This window comes from Palaemon carinicauda, chromosome 15 (assembly GCF_036898095.1).
Source record: "Palaemon carinicauda isolate YSFRI2023 chromosome 15, ASM3689809v2, whole genome shotgun sequence".
NCBI lineage: Eukaryota > Metazoa > Arthropoda > Malacostraca > Decapoda > Palaemonidae > Palaemon > Palaemon carinicauda.
The window spans coordinates 47123632-47138865 of NC_090739.1; the positions used below are offsets into that span (position 1 = coordinate 47123632).

The 15234-nt window shown below is 34.2% G+C and overlaps 1 protein-coding gene across 3 annotated transcripts in view; it reads left to right on the top strand.

The window, feature by feature from the left end:
* Positions 1-15234, top strand: part of LOC137654602 (chloride channel protein 2-like) — a 330894-nt gene that overhangs the window by 181188 nt on the left and 134472 nt on the right. The gene's annotated exons all lie outside the window — the stretch shown is intronic.

Below are 15234 nucleotides of genomic sequence, written 5' to 3' on the forward strand. Positions count from 1 at the left end.
TGATACAACATTATTCACTTATATTTACCTTTCATACAAGACTGCATGTCAACAACATCCACCTGATTTGACAAAATTGGTCGTAAATCTTGAACAGTCCTACAGTGTCTCTAGTAACATTTGCATATCTTAATAAAACCTTGACTATTTTATCTCTTCCGCCATGTCCCAAAGTAATATGAATACGTTTTCTTGTGTCAAACTTATTATCAATTTGCACAAAATAAATCGGTTCTTGACTTCTATCATTTCGTCTTTTCAACGTCACCACACTGAAGAACATCATAATTGCCGATTCAATTTATTTTTTTACATATGATGCTACTTTGAGTTCCTCTGTCAGACTAAAATATTCAATTTTAAGCAGCAGTAATGAATTTGAATCCGAGTTTTACTTCAACAACTACTTTTCGTCAAAAAAGAAATACTTCCTCAGAACACGCCCTACGTTCTGTGTTAGCAATGGCCTTTCACACACGCACAATAATATACTACCCAGACAACAGCACACAAAGTTTCAGTGGGTAAACTGACCGAATATCCATACCGGGGTTCATTTCAGTCAATATGCCAAGAAAATCCATTAGAATTTTAGTCAATTTATAAATTGTCTGCAATTTTTAGCTGATTTGTAAATTGACTGGGTGAACCAGGCAATTCACATATTGCCTGAAAAGTTCAGTCAATTTACAAATTGCCTGGATTTAGATATTGACTGTAACATATATATATATATATATATATATATATATATATATATATATATATATATATATATATGTATGTATATATATGTGTATATAAAGTATATATAAATATACTTGTGTGTGTATATATAAATATATATATATATATATATATATATATATATATATATATATATATATATTTAGGGCCCCTATTTTTTTACTATTGCGTGCATTTGTGTAAATACAGCCGTCATTGCACCGTATATATCTAACAGTCTTCATATTTTAATTACCGGTAGAAATTTGCTAACTGTTGCAATAATCAATAATAGAAAGAACAGTTTTGATTCTTTGCTCTCTTTCGAAGCAAATCTGCAGTTTGGCCGAGTTTCCTCCCCGCTACCATCATGTTTCTGACGTGCCACTCCGATCTCTTTCTCAGAAAATTTTATTTTACTTGAGTTTATCAGGAGACTGATAAATTTAACTTGTCCAATATTTTTCATAATTAAATATACGTACTTTATCTTAATCTGCACATTTCGTATTGAACATTTTTTCCAGAATATTGAGGATTAGGTAATACTCATCCAGGTTTAGCAGGCCTCATACAATACCGTTACTGTCAGTATTATGTTTAACCAAATTTTACGGCAAACGTTGATAACTAATTAAGCTAATCCTTAGAATGTTGTTTGTACTTTAAAAATTATTAATTGGAAAGAATTTGAGTATGCCCTCAAATTTCAACGAGTACCCTTGCGTACCTTAGTTACATTGTTTGCTATATTGGAAATTATCGAATGGAACATAAGAGTACAGGAATATTAGGTTTTGTTTTTTCAACTCTAACATGGTAGTTTTGCCCGATAATTATACGGAAAGAATGTAAATTTTTTTGCCCAGAAAATCTTATGTTAAAAAATTACTGTATGAGCCGAGGTTTAGGTCTTATCTATAAAAATTACTATATGAGCCGAGGTTTAGGTCTTATCTATTGTTTCAGTATGCTATTTATGAATTAACAAGTTGGTTTGACTATTGAGTTTCTTTTAAAGAGTACACTAATTAAATTTATTTTTTAATTATTAAACCATTTTACTCTCGGTGTTTTTTATTTTCTAAAATTTTTGTTGCTGCTGAATGATTCGGTGAAGTTATTTTGTGGTGTTTAAGACAATTTTCTCTTTAATGGCAGCATGTTTAGTTTTGGTCGTCTCTTTTTGTGGTCAGAAGAGATTTATCTTTATCTCAAGCGTCCCATTGTTAGTTTGAACGTTTTTTATTTTCTTTGCAAACACGTCAGTACTCTTGAATGCGTTTTTCTCACGCGTGAAAGGCTAATTAGTGTAATGAGATCAACAGTAGAGTGGAAATGCTTAATTTAATGGTGGAAAAAGGCTGTCAGGTACAGGCGGATTGCATAAGGGAATAATGTTTATACAAAATTGAAGAAATTCAAAACTCAAAAATGCGATTGAAAGCAAGATAGTTTAGTTATAAAGTGAATCAGATTCTAATAAGATTTTAGCTTTCTCTCTCTCTCTCTCTCTCTCTCTCTCTCTCTCTCTCTCTCTCTCTCTCTCTCTCTCTCTCTCTCTCTCTCTCTCGTATTATTTTCCTTGATAACCTATTCTATTTTGAGTTTATTATTATTACCAGAATTTTATAAAATATGACACACTTCTATAACTGCGTCTTTCAATGCAAAATATGATCTTGGTAGTAGATGAGTTACTGCTGTCGTCTATAGGGTATTATATAGTCTTGAATACTTCAAATGCTTTTGAACTAGTAACCTTGGAATTGTGAATATATAGTATTAGATAGATTTCACTATGCTATGACCCGTAAATCTATATACATGTCACAAGTTCAAGTGTAAATACGCAACATTGTCTTGTGCAATTCTTTCGGAAAGAAGTACTTTGTCTTTTGACTGTTGCTGGAAGAGATGCAATCTTAGTGGCGCCACTGAGATTTCTTCCTTCTTTCTCTTTACGGCGTTTTTGCTTAAAATCATGGCGTTACGTAACTGCCCATCGTTTAATTTTCATTCACTTATTAAAATCAAATGAAAGGATGTTTATGAAGAGGGGACTAAGAGCGTTATTGGAAATTATTCTAATACGTTCGGTATTGAAATGGTAGCACGTGCAATATAAGTAATCAAACAAATAACCTAAACAATGTAAGAAGATAGTAATTATGTACTCATAAATTTCATAAACATTGCATTTGATATTTGTGTTTTTTAATTTTACGCAGAATGTCGTCACGTTTGGGGTCTTAAAAGATGGGAATATCCTTTTAAATCAATATCAGGATACAAATAAAAAGTATTAACTTGCAACTTTCCCGCATTAAACAGTCTCAACTTCCGGCGTCTTGTGCCAGTCTCATATTTTCCCCTTTTGCCTGACTTCCAAAACGAGTCATTCCCTATTTGTATGATTATTGGTTGTATGCACCGCATACCCACATAGACTCGGGACTGACGTATGCAATACTTCATTGCACGAAGGCTACCGTCTTGTCAAATCGATGTCAGCGATATCCATGTAGGGAGCGTAATGGTTTGTGGTAATCTACTTGAATTTTAATCGACCATCCATTATGATATTTTGATTATTGTCTACCAATATTATTTTTCACGAATATCACGTGTAGAAGGGTTTGTGTTTTCCTATTTTTAGCTATCATATATATATATATATATATATATATATATATACTGTATATAAATATATATATATATAAATATATATATATAAATATATATATATATATATATATATATATATATATATAAATATATATATATAAATATAAATATGAATATATAAATATATATATATATAGATATATATATATATATATATATATATATATATATATATATATATATATATATCCCCTCACTGATTTTTCTAGGTTTCTTATAGCTGACTTAACTTTTCGTTAGACTACGTACTGTAATCTAATCTATACAAATCATTTTCTGAATAGTATATTTTTACATTTAGAGCGTTGCTGTAATAAGTATATGTTTTTTTTTTTTTACTTTATTTTTACCATACTTATAAAATACTCGGAACGATTTTTGTTAGTATGGAAACTTTGTAAATGATAATTGTAAGTTCATGATATCATCATTGTTATTTCCTAAATATGCCTGTCCTCTGTTGACAAATCATTACGGGTAATGATTTTCAGAACCCGTGCTGTCTTGGGTACGATTAATTCCATTTTTTTTTTACTCAGTGTTGAAATATTGCCATTTCTCGTTGTTATCTCTCATAGACTTTGTAGTTTAGATATTGCAGTAGATCATTGTTTTTGTTTTAAGGTCAGCTAAGGTCGTGTTTAATGGGTCAACATGAATTTTTGCCTACCAACTGATTATTTTTATCTACTTTATATTAACATAGTGTTTTGTAGTAAGGTCTGAGGTGAACGAATTGTAAGTACTCTCCATTTTAGTTAATCCTGCGATGGTATTTAGATATTTCTTTTTTATAATCTTGTTCGGTTTAGGGTGATTTATTGTTAGCTTGCTTAATTGGTGACATATATCATTTGTTAATTGTTGAAATGGAAGGGTTGATTATATTTTTTTGCGTATGGCAAGTAAAGAATATGGAAGAAAAAAGGATGAACACTAGAAACATAGGCTGAGGAATCCTCTATTAGAGAGAGAGAGAGAGAGAGAGAGAGAGAGAGAGAGAGAGAGAGAGAGAGAGAGAGAGAGAGAGAGAGAGAGAGAGAGAGAGAGAGAGAGAGAGCGTATACTTTCATCAAGCAACTTTTTAGTGTTTCCAAAGCCATTTTCTGGCAGCGACCTCTGGGACCTAAGCACAGCTGTCGAGCACAAAGACTTGGCAACGACATAAGTTTTAGCCTTGTAATGGAAGAGGGGTTCATATGTTTATTTATTTGACTCCATCTTCAATTGTTTACTAAAGCTTTTGATATGGGTTCCTTTGCTTACTTATTTGAAGGACGTTTCTCACGCGATTAATGGTTAATATTATGTAAATTTATTCCGTCCGAGTGCATATTCAAAGACTGTCGCGATATCTTCTTAATCAAGCGATCCTGAAGAGTGGAAAGTTCATCTTTGGCCAGATGTGGATCCTGTTTAATGGCTTATTCTTGTAGATTTATGCATCATCGCTGCTGAATTCTCGTTGTGTAGAATGTTATTTTTTCCGTTTGAATCTTTGAAGGTTATTACTTTTACTGCCAGTGATATGTTGGGCGGGGGTGTTGTTGATGAAGTCTTCTATTAGCGTCAATTTTAAATGGCCAGGTGTTAAATAAGCGGAAATGGATTTGCTAATAAGATATTAGAACAGTTTTGTCATAATGAGTAGATATATTTACTAAGAAAAGCGACGAGACGTACAAATTAATGTTGCTAAAACTTCATTTCGATCAACATTAACCACGTTGCTTTTCGCAAAAGGTAGCAAGTGATGTGGTATAATACTGAAATTAATGCAAAATTCAGTATTAGTGTTGGCGATTCGAGCGAGAGGCCTAAGCGGTAAAGCTCTGATATTATCTTAGCACTTTTTTTGAGTGGTTCAAAGTTGTCTTGTCTGGCTGGCTGCGTTGACGCGTAGGACTATCCCTGTCAGTCTTTGGCGTCACTTGTTTGGGAGGGAATGGGATTACACACACACACACACACACACACACACACACACACAGAGATTTGAATGCTTTATCCATCGTCATCATCTTCGACAGCAGCTTGCTGATACAATGCAGTGATGGAGCAGAATTTTGGAAAGCCGAAAACCTGATAGTATGTCAAGGTTAGATGTAATTACTCGAAGAGCCGTATATTATTGAAGTGCTTCTGTAAGAAATGATAACGTCAGAGTTCATGTGGTGGGTTATATTGTGTAACGGACTTTATAAACTGTTGGAAGGAATGAATGCAATTGGCAATGGGCCAGAATAGCACGAAACCAAAGAGAGATGGCAGTATAAACTGACCGTGTTGAAATAGGAACGATTGCCAAAGACACGGATTTGTGTACTTGATACGAAAGACAAATGAAGAGAAAGTACACTCACAAGCAAAGGAAAGTGAAGGGGTTTCTTATGATATAACTTATAAAATATGGAAATAATTTAAGGGAATGGATTTTTTCTTAATGCACTGACAACTAAACGTTAATTTTCTGAATCAGGAAATTATCTCATATTTTTGACTGAAGAAAGTGAACTCTTATGAAAAATGAATGAGGATTTCAATCCCAACTTAATGATATATTAGTATATGTAATTTCGTCATTTTAATCTATAAAGACATATTTGAATACGTAGATAAACCGGCTCTATCTTATGTATTTGTCAGATTGAGAAATATATCTGTAGTGTGTATTTATCCTATATGTTAAAGTATACATATAGATAATCAGTGCCCCCTTACTTCCACTTTCCATTCCTGTACATCACTCTTAGTGTCCATGCTTTGTTACATTGACGAATGCAAAGGTCACAAAATATTACTTTCACGCGAAGGAAATAGAAAGTTGCTGTTCAAAGAAATCAAGGACATCAATTCTCTTGAAAAGTTATATGAAATTGCTTTAAGCGACTTAGAAAGAAGAAACGCTGTATAAATATAAAGAATATTCTTTTTGGAGAGGTGACTAAAAATGACTGGACCTCGTAGTAAAATTTGACGGACAACTCCATAAACTTCCTTAAGCTTTCCATTTCAGTTAGGTTTTACGGCTGCCCTTTTGTTCAGGAATTCAGGCATTTTTTATTTTATGTCGATAGATGCAGCAGTAACGAAGATATTGTGTTTCTTTAGTACATAAAATTGTATTGTCCTTTCGTTGGTATTTTCCGTTCAGACCTTTAACATATAGACATCTTTTTTTATATAGGATATTTTACTAGTGTAAAAAAGAAAATAGGCGATGAGCACTTCAAAGGAAGTACGTATATGGGTGTGGTTATATCATTTCGTTGCATAGTTATGTTGGTTAATGCTAGGTTGTGTGTTTTTTTTTCTTTAGATTATATTAACTCTCTTGACTCTCTTGTATTTCAATAAGATATTTTTTTTAGGATTTAGATTATATTTCAAAAAAAAGGACTGTCCAACATGGGTATACTCAATTCAGTAATAAGATATTATTCCAAACTATTGATGAAGGAAAATATGTATCATAAATATAGCCGTAGAGATTACACGAATTTTAAACGAAGGAAAAGTTTCCTTATATTTCTTTTTTAAATTATTTGAATTATGAAACTGTACAATTATTATTAATCATTTGCTAATGTGTTACGTCATTCGTTGATTTCGAAATGTCCTGAAAATGGGGCAAATGTTCTTTTATCTCGTTAGAGTCGAAACATTTTCTTCCTTTTCTGTCTCATAAACCATTAATGATGAGTTTTCTTCGATCATAAAATTGGGTTTAAAACTAAGAAAACTGCTCTGACTCGATATTAAAGGCAAAATGAGCACAAGGAGAGTGACGTGGTGGCTTGTAGGTGAATACTTATGCTTTGGCCTCTGATTATGTTTATAATTATTGAGATTTTACTTAACATTGACATTTGACTGGATCTATTTTAGCATTGGTCTTATAGATTCTTGTACTTTCTAATTATCTGCAATTTCTTTGCTGCTATTACTACTGTTTTGGGTGATTCATCTCTGTGTAAGTTCTAATTTTCTTGGTAAAAATGTAGCTATTCCTTTTAAGGAGGTGTTGCACCGTATTAAACATATTATAACTATGGAATTATATTCAATTCTGGTATCTCATATGTGTTCGGATAAATTTACGAATAAAAAAGTACGAATATGTAGAAACTAAATAGTCATGAATTATTTACAATTTGAGATACGGTAGGTGCAACACTTTATATTACTTAAGAAATCCAAGAAGGCTAAAATTTCAGTGACAGGATACCTACGATTTTGATGGGAATTGTAGTTAATGTTAGTGACAAGTCATTCACTTATTTTTTATTTTAAATTTTAGCGACTATTCACTTATATTCAATTTGTGAAATCTAGTAAAAAATTCACTATTAATTATTTTGCTCGGCCTCTGGAAAGCCAAAGCACTTAATCTAATTATCTAAGGAGTGCAAGCATAACCTTGAACTTTAGGTGATAAAATTGATAGTGAATGAAGTCCTTTCATGCAAAAGCAAAAGAAAAAAATATGTGATGTCGCCACGCCCTTAGATAAAGGGCTTTCACAATAGATAAAAGTTAACTTCATATCCAGTGAATGTTGATTCATAGCTCTCTCTCTCTCTCTCTCTCTCTCTCTCTCTCTCTCTCTCTCTCTCTCTCTCTCTCCTCTCTCTCTCTCTCTCTCCATTTAGTCGTATTATAAATTAAATCAAATGGATTGATTTTTAGAATACTATTTTTTAATGGTGCCGAGAACTGCAGAATTAACCAAATTGTCACAGCCCCTAAAGGAGTGAATATGTTAAGTATGTAACAATTTTGTCGTTTTTGAATGATCTATTGACGAAGATTTTATTTTTGCGGGAAAAAAAAGTATTTGTGATTTAATTATTGTAATGGTAAATTATCTGTTTACTAAGTTGAAACAAAACTCCCCCACACAATGGTAGAATAAAAGTCCAAACAGCAATGAAGGCAGTTTATTTAATTTGCCAGTACAAAATACGGAATACTCATATTAGAATTTGTCTACCAAACACAAGGGGAGAATCGAAAACTGATTTATTCCCATATTGTTATTAATGGAACCTTATTTCCAACCTTTGGTCGACTGTGTCACTTGCTTCTTGGGTGGCTCTCCAATGAGGTTTCGCCAATTTGAGATCATTGCTATATCTGATCTCTTTATAGCTCATTTTGGAGCCTTTCAAAGGAATCGAATAAAATCTTATTTTGTAAAAAATATAGAAATTGTAAGAAATGAGAAATTTGCCTTAGTAGATGGCCAATTCCGTAGAGGAATGTGACTCGTCGTATTAGAGTTTTGATAAAGGAAAACTCAAAAAATAATTTTCTTCTAATGTTTCGTGATGAGGTATAAACCAGACGGAATGAAATGAATAAAAAAAACCTTGATAGGCTAAATACGATGAAGGACTTGCATCGCAATAGCCTTACTGTGATTATGTAAAAGGGATTCACTTACAGATATCTAAACGCATGATAAGTCATTATGCTGCTCAAGTTCCCACTAAACCACAAAGACCTTTGAGTAGAGGATACCACAAGAAGCGTCTAGTTACCAAAGTAAGGAGGCGAACTTCCTTATCAGCGTTGCTTCGTTGTATCTGGTTATAAAGTGCTGAGGTTGGAGTTATTTGTTAATCTTAACTTGAATTCCTTACGCTTGTAACGGAATTCCTTCTTGTAATTAATGAACCAGAAAAAAATTTAGTGTTCGAAGTACAACATTTCAGAATTCCGTTAAATAAATGTGAAGTTCTTCATAAATCAAAATCATGGTTGTTGACAAAAATTCTCGCTATTACGCCAGCTGTTAGATTTACCACATACACATACACTAGTTTTTGAGGAGATGCTTCCTTTGTTTCTTACAGGGAAACATTGAATAAAAGACTATTCAAGTAAACGAGAGTTCCTTTTCCTCTTCATTTTATCTATCTTCTCTACAGATGCTGGTATATACGATCAGACATCCAATGCATTAAGATATAGAACTTATCTAGCCGGCCATAACATCCGCTGCTCTCTCTCTCTCTCTCTCTCTCTCTCTCTCTCTCTCTCTCTCTCTCTCTCTCTCTCTCTCAATCCGGTTAACCGTTTAAAGCATCAATATATAGGCATCATTATTTTCTGAAGGTTACGATTTTTATTATTAGCGGGTGAAATTGCATTATTATTATTATTATTATTATTATTATTATTATTATTATTATTATTATTATTATTATTATCATCTCCGCCAACGAAGTTGGAATGAGGTCATGTTTTCTCCCCTGTTTGTGTGTTTGTTTGTGTGTGAGTTTGTTTTTGAACACCTTCCTGGCCACAGTTTTAATCGTAGAGTAATGAAACTTGCAGGGATTAACTGTTATTTGAAAAGCTTGAAATGTCGAGCAAAAATGTCCAATTCACGTAATCAGCCATAAGTTTGGACATCGTTGTCACAGAGACTTCAAACTTGTTTCATGTTTGATTGTATGAAAATACACGCTTATTAAGACTTGTTGAGATCAAAGATCAAGGTTAAGGTCGAGCAAAAGGTCGAGAAATAAGCTGCCGCGGCTGAGGTCTGCGCTGTACTGAGTGCCCCTCCAGTTATTATTATTATTAAAGATCATTCATAATATCATGAGTCTAATGATAAGGGAGCATATCCCCATTAGTATATATTGTAAAGTGTATTAAAAATAAAATACGATGAGAGCTTTCAAGAGTTTGTTTGACTCTCTTTTCGATTTGAAAAGGGAAATCGAGCACTCTCTTAAAAGCTCTATTTTAAAATTAATTTTCAATAAATTTTGTAAAAAGATATTAAACAAGATATGCTCTGTTATTATTATTATTATTATTATTATTATTATTATTATTATTATTATTATTATTAATAATAATAATATTTTATATTATTAAGTATCTTCAAAAATGGCAAAGGGATTTATTATTATTATTATTATTATTATTATTATTGTTGTTGTTGTTGTTATGGTAAGGATGATCTCGTCATGTTATTGACATTATTGCTTGTCAGTGAGTGGAAATGAGCATTTGATAGCCGTAGGTGAGAGAATCCAGTAAAATCCATATCCCAGTCAAGGTTAACTCCTCCAGAGTTTCACATCGTGTCCACAATGAATACAACTTCCCTAAAGCCTTTATTAATTGCCTGCATAGGCGAACGTCTTTTAGGATATAAGCGAAACTTAATCCTTTAGAAGTTGACAGGGTCTCTCTCTCTCTCTCTCTCTCTCTCTCTCTCTCTCTCTCTCTCTCTCTCTCTCTCTCTCTCTATCAATTCCTCCTCTTTCCCTCGGTGCAGCTCTTCCTGTCCTCGTCTCTTTTTCTTTTTTCCTGCCTTTTTCTTTTGCACCAGCGTCCCTTCCTTTAGCATTATAGCTTTAAGACAAAACTGCAATCTCTCTCTCTCTCTCTCTCTCTCTCTCTCTCTCTCTCTCTCTCTCTCTCTCTCTTTTGTAATTATATATGTATATGTATGTATATATGCATGTAGATTTACCTATATATATATATATATATATATATATATATATATATATATATATATATATATATTTACACATATATATCTCACGTTTCATGATTGATCTTGATTTTTTTATTTTTTCATTCATAGCTTTGTAACTGCTATACCTCAATAATTTTTCATTTAAGTCTATAGCTATCCTGTTTTGCTTCTCTTACATCATGTTCTTAAGGTTCCCTTCTACTTCATTTTGCCTGGCAGCGAATCGATTCTGTCACTCATTTTTGTGTGTATACCTGTGTTTAGGTATATGGAAAGTTATTTTTTAATTTTTTTAACATTTAATTAGTTGCACTCGTAGGTTTTCGTTCATGCAATTTGGCAATAGGGATATTATGTACGCATATATACATGCATACATATGTATGTTCCAGTGCCATGGCGTGTGGGGTCAGGGGGTGGGATTGGGAGAGAGAGGGCAGTGTGTTTGTGTGTTTGTGTGTAGGGTGTGGGTCGGTAGGCAGGCACATCGGAGTCTTAGTGTGCGGTGTAGCCTGCACGGTGGCGGGTGTAAGGACTTGACACCGTAACACCCACAATATCTACTTGGTCCTCCGTCACATATCTGTCGTTGAAGTGCTTCGAGGGAAATAGTCGAGGAATGGGAAGTAAAGACAGGCGAGTAGCGGAATGCCAGTGAGGCGGAGGAGTAGCGAGTGGCGGCCGGAGCAAGGTGGGAAAAGTGAGCCGGGGATGACCAGGGAGCTTTATTAGACTGCAGTGGTTTTGGTAGAACAGGAGAGAGAGAGAGAGTGAGAGGGCCAGGTGCAGGAGCCTCCAGCAGGCATTGACGCTTTGTCGATCCAATGTCAGCAGGCTTAAGGGAAGACAAAGAAAATATTTTCATTGTTGTGGGTGTTAGTTTTTCTCGTAAGTCACTTTTTCTCCATCCTGCATATTTTGAAGGGACGACACTGCCTACAGTAATTCCTGTTAGAACATCTCCATGTTGTCAGTTCCAATGCAGTCTGGTAAGGTGGTAGAATATATCCCAGATTCCAGATATCTTGGATGACTTTTTAGGAAAAAAAGGTGCGAGCGAAAATCGGGGGAAAAACCGGTGGATGACACATCCCAAGATTGGCACGAATTGTCTAAAGATCGTGAAAAGAGTCGAAGAACAACTCAATGTTATCATCGTCATTGATGATGAAATTCTGCTGCTCTGCCCATGGACAAAGCCCTGTGGATGGTAGGGATGACTTTCATGGGAAGGAATTTGCAATGGCCCAAATTAACGGAAGTCTCCTGTCACACGGGAGGGTTAAGCCACGGATATCTTGATCAAAACTGTGCCAGTCAAGTCCTTCGATCGTCTGGAAATGTTATTTTATCCGTAACCTAGTACTCGGTATAAATAGATATACCCTTTTTAGATAAGTTTCAAGCGAAAGCATTGAAACTGTAAAGGTACTTTCCGGGAAATTCATGAATGCGGGGTATGGTCAATTATATCCGTCGTTGCTACGATGAAAATAACAAATACTAAAGGCTCATAGGATCGATCCTAGCGCTATTTATATGATCTTCACGAAGTCTGGTAATGTCTATGCGTAGGTAGTTACTGCAGAAGAAAGTAATATTACCCTGAAATTTTCCCGGCCCTATTGCATTCATTTCATAGAAATAGGTCATCGTCAAAGACCGTCCTTCTATCAGCCAATATCTTTGTATGCTCGCAAAGTCAAACCTTCCATCTGCCACTCTCCCTCTTTCTTTCGTCACGTTTTCTGCTCCTTTTGCCAGAATTATATCGCACCTTAGACTTGACCAGACGTTATTCGTCGAGAATTTCTGCCTGGTCGCGCTAAGTCTTATTTCGCATTAAAAAGCAAATAATGATTGTACGTTCCTGATATTCGTGAAAATTCCTCCAATAACATATACTCACTGAAAAATTTTACCGCTATTAGTAGCCTTTTCCGCCATCTTCCTTCATGTTTGCCTTGATAGATAGATAAGCAATTGCCTATACTCGCGCCTTACATATTATTGTTATGTAGAAAGTAGCATCTACCTCGGCATTGTCTCTTCCGATCAAATTGTCCTCGAACGAAGCAAGCAAATAAGAAAGCAGTGCCTTAGTTACGTGTAATCACAAGAGACAGTGCCTGAAGGAAGAGAGATAAAGCAAAATCTTTAGCCACGACGAAGAATATATTTTTGCTTCCTTGTGTGAATATTCCCCTTTTTTCAAGAGTCAACGTACAAAGGATCCTTCACTCTTAGGACAGTCATCGCTTGCGGTCGGTGGTGGTACTTTTGTGCGTGTGTACATAACGTCACTGGATTTATCTTTGCTTTTATCGCAGTGTCATTTGTTTTGATATTTTATTTGACCAGTTTTGATGTGGAATATTAGCTGTAGTATTTCCTATTAAATTAATGGAAGTGTATAGCGTCTCTGCAGTTCAAATGATATCGTAATGTGATCCCTGAAGAACAAGACATTGAAACGTATTAATAAATTCTAAAAGTGGAAATTATATACCTAGTTTTGATTGCAATAATATGTAAATAGTTAATCTGCTCAAGCTTTGGAGTTTTCCTTTTTCTGTGACACTTCATGCAACGAAAATATAGTGTTCACGAAACTGAAGCTAAACCAAAAACTGAAGTTACTTGATAAAAATAATAAAAAACAATGAATAGTTTTTGTTGCAAAGGGAGTATCGTATTTTGAGAAGTCAAGAACACATAATAAGAGGTATATACCATTTTAATTGTAAACGGTTAAAAAAACCCCACTTAAGATCAACATCGTGTATCCGTGTTTCGAGTGGTGGAGGGCGACCAGGCTGGATCCTGCTGTTGCTGCTGCTACTACTAAAAGCAAAATCTAATCAATTGCAGCGCCAGAAATTCTGTGAAGGGAGGCAATCCAGTCGCATTGATTTCTCGCCTCCCACACTGCTAATAAATCTATACAGAACGTTGATCTTTTTGGGTCAAGAGAATGTGTTTACAAACAAACTAACAAACAGGCTAAGAGAACAGATAACTGCGGGTCAAAGCGTTGTGTATTAACTTCTGAGCATATCAGTATTTTTACGGAGATTTTGGAGACTTCTATGACAGTAGAAAAGAGTAGTGATATAAAAGATATTTGTGCTGTGAAGAAAAAAGTGTATTAATTAATGTTTTTACAAACATCACATACTGGATATTTCACCATTTTCAAATGAAATGCAAACCCTTGGTAGTTGAAAAAATTATTAATGCGGAAGAATTATGAATGAGATTTGAAAGGTAAATAAGAAAAAAAAAATCCTTTGAAGGGGGTAAGTTCCAGCAGGTAAATTAGAATTTCCCGCATTGAACTTCCCCGATGCTTTATACGATATTTGACGCGTATTATTAGCAAAGTAAAGTTTATTAATATTTCAAGGGTGAAGTATATTGTAGGCAGGGAGAGACAAAACACCAGGAAATTCAGGTGGAAGAAAAACGTCTTAGTCCGATCTCAGTTTATTCAATCTTTGTTTTGTAACGGGTAGATTTGTTTTCTTCTAGAGAACAAAAGTTCGTCGATCAATATTGATGTTCTTAATCACGGAGAACAGTCGTCGTTGAGTCTATCCGTGACTACTATAGTATAATTTCAGCATAATTAATTTCTCCCATAGTTTTGATGTGCTGAAAATAATCGTTAATAGCGTCCAATAAGTTAAAATTGCTTTGTATGAAGCCAGAAAATAATGTCCAAAGTTTATTAATCGCTTGAATTTCAATTTTCTATAATTAACTATATAAATACCCATAACCACCATACTTTTGAAACTAGAAAGCTTACTGATTTAATGGTCATGCTATAGTAACTTGCAGCTACGAGGCCTGGCAAGTTTTTCCCCATTCCATATAAAGCTACTTGTAAAATGCCAATTAATCAGATAGCTTCTCCCGTAGGCATCCAAAAGCTGTAAAAGCCCATCAACTGTGAATTGGGGTCCTGTTTAGTGACCCATAATAATGACCACCTTTCACCAAGGAACATCAAGTTGATGGTTTCATTATTAGATTTGGCAATTAGCGCGCTACTACGCTAACTGCCTCTTCTAAGTGTTCCACGGCATAATTGATTTTTTAAGCACAGGAGCCATTATAGCAACTGCTTTGCCTTTCAAGATTTATATTTTTATTCATTTTCCCCAAAGAAATAATGTATTGGAATGAAAATTACGAAATCCTCCACCAATATTCGTAATTTTTATATCGTTATTATCACCGTATAATAACTTGACAGTTTTCTTGAGTGGTCTAATTCACGAGTCTTCTAAGTTTGATTTTAGGCATCG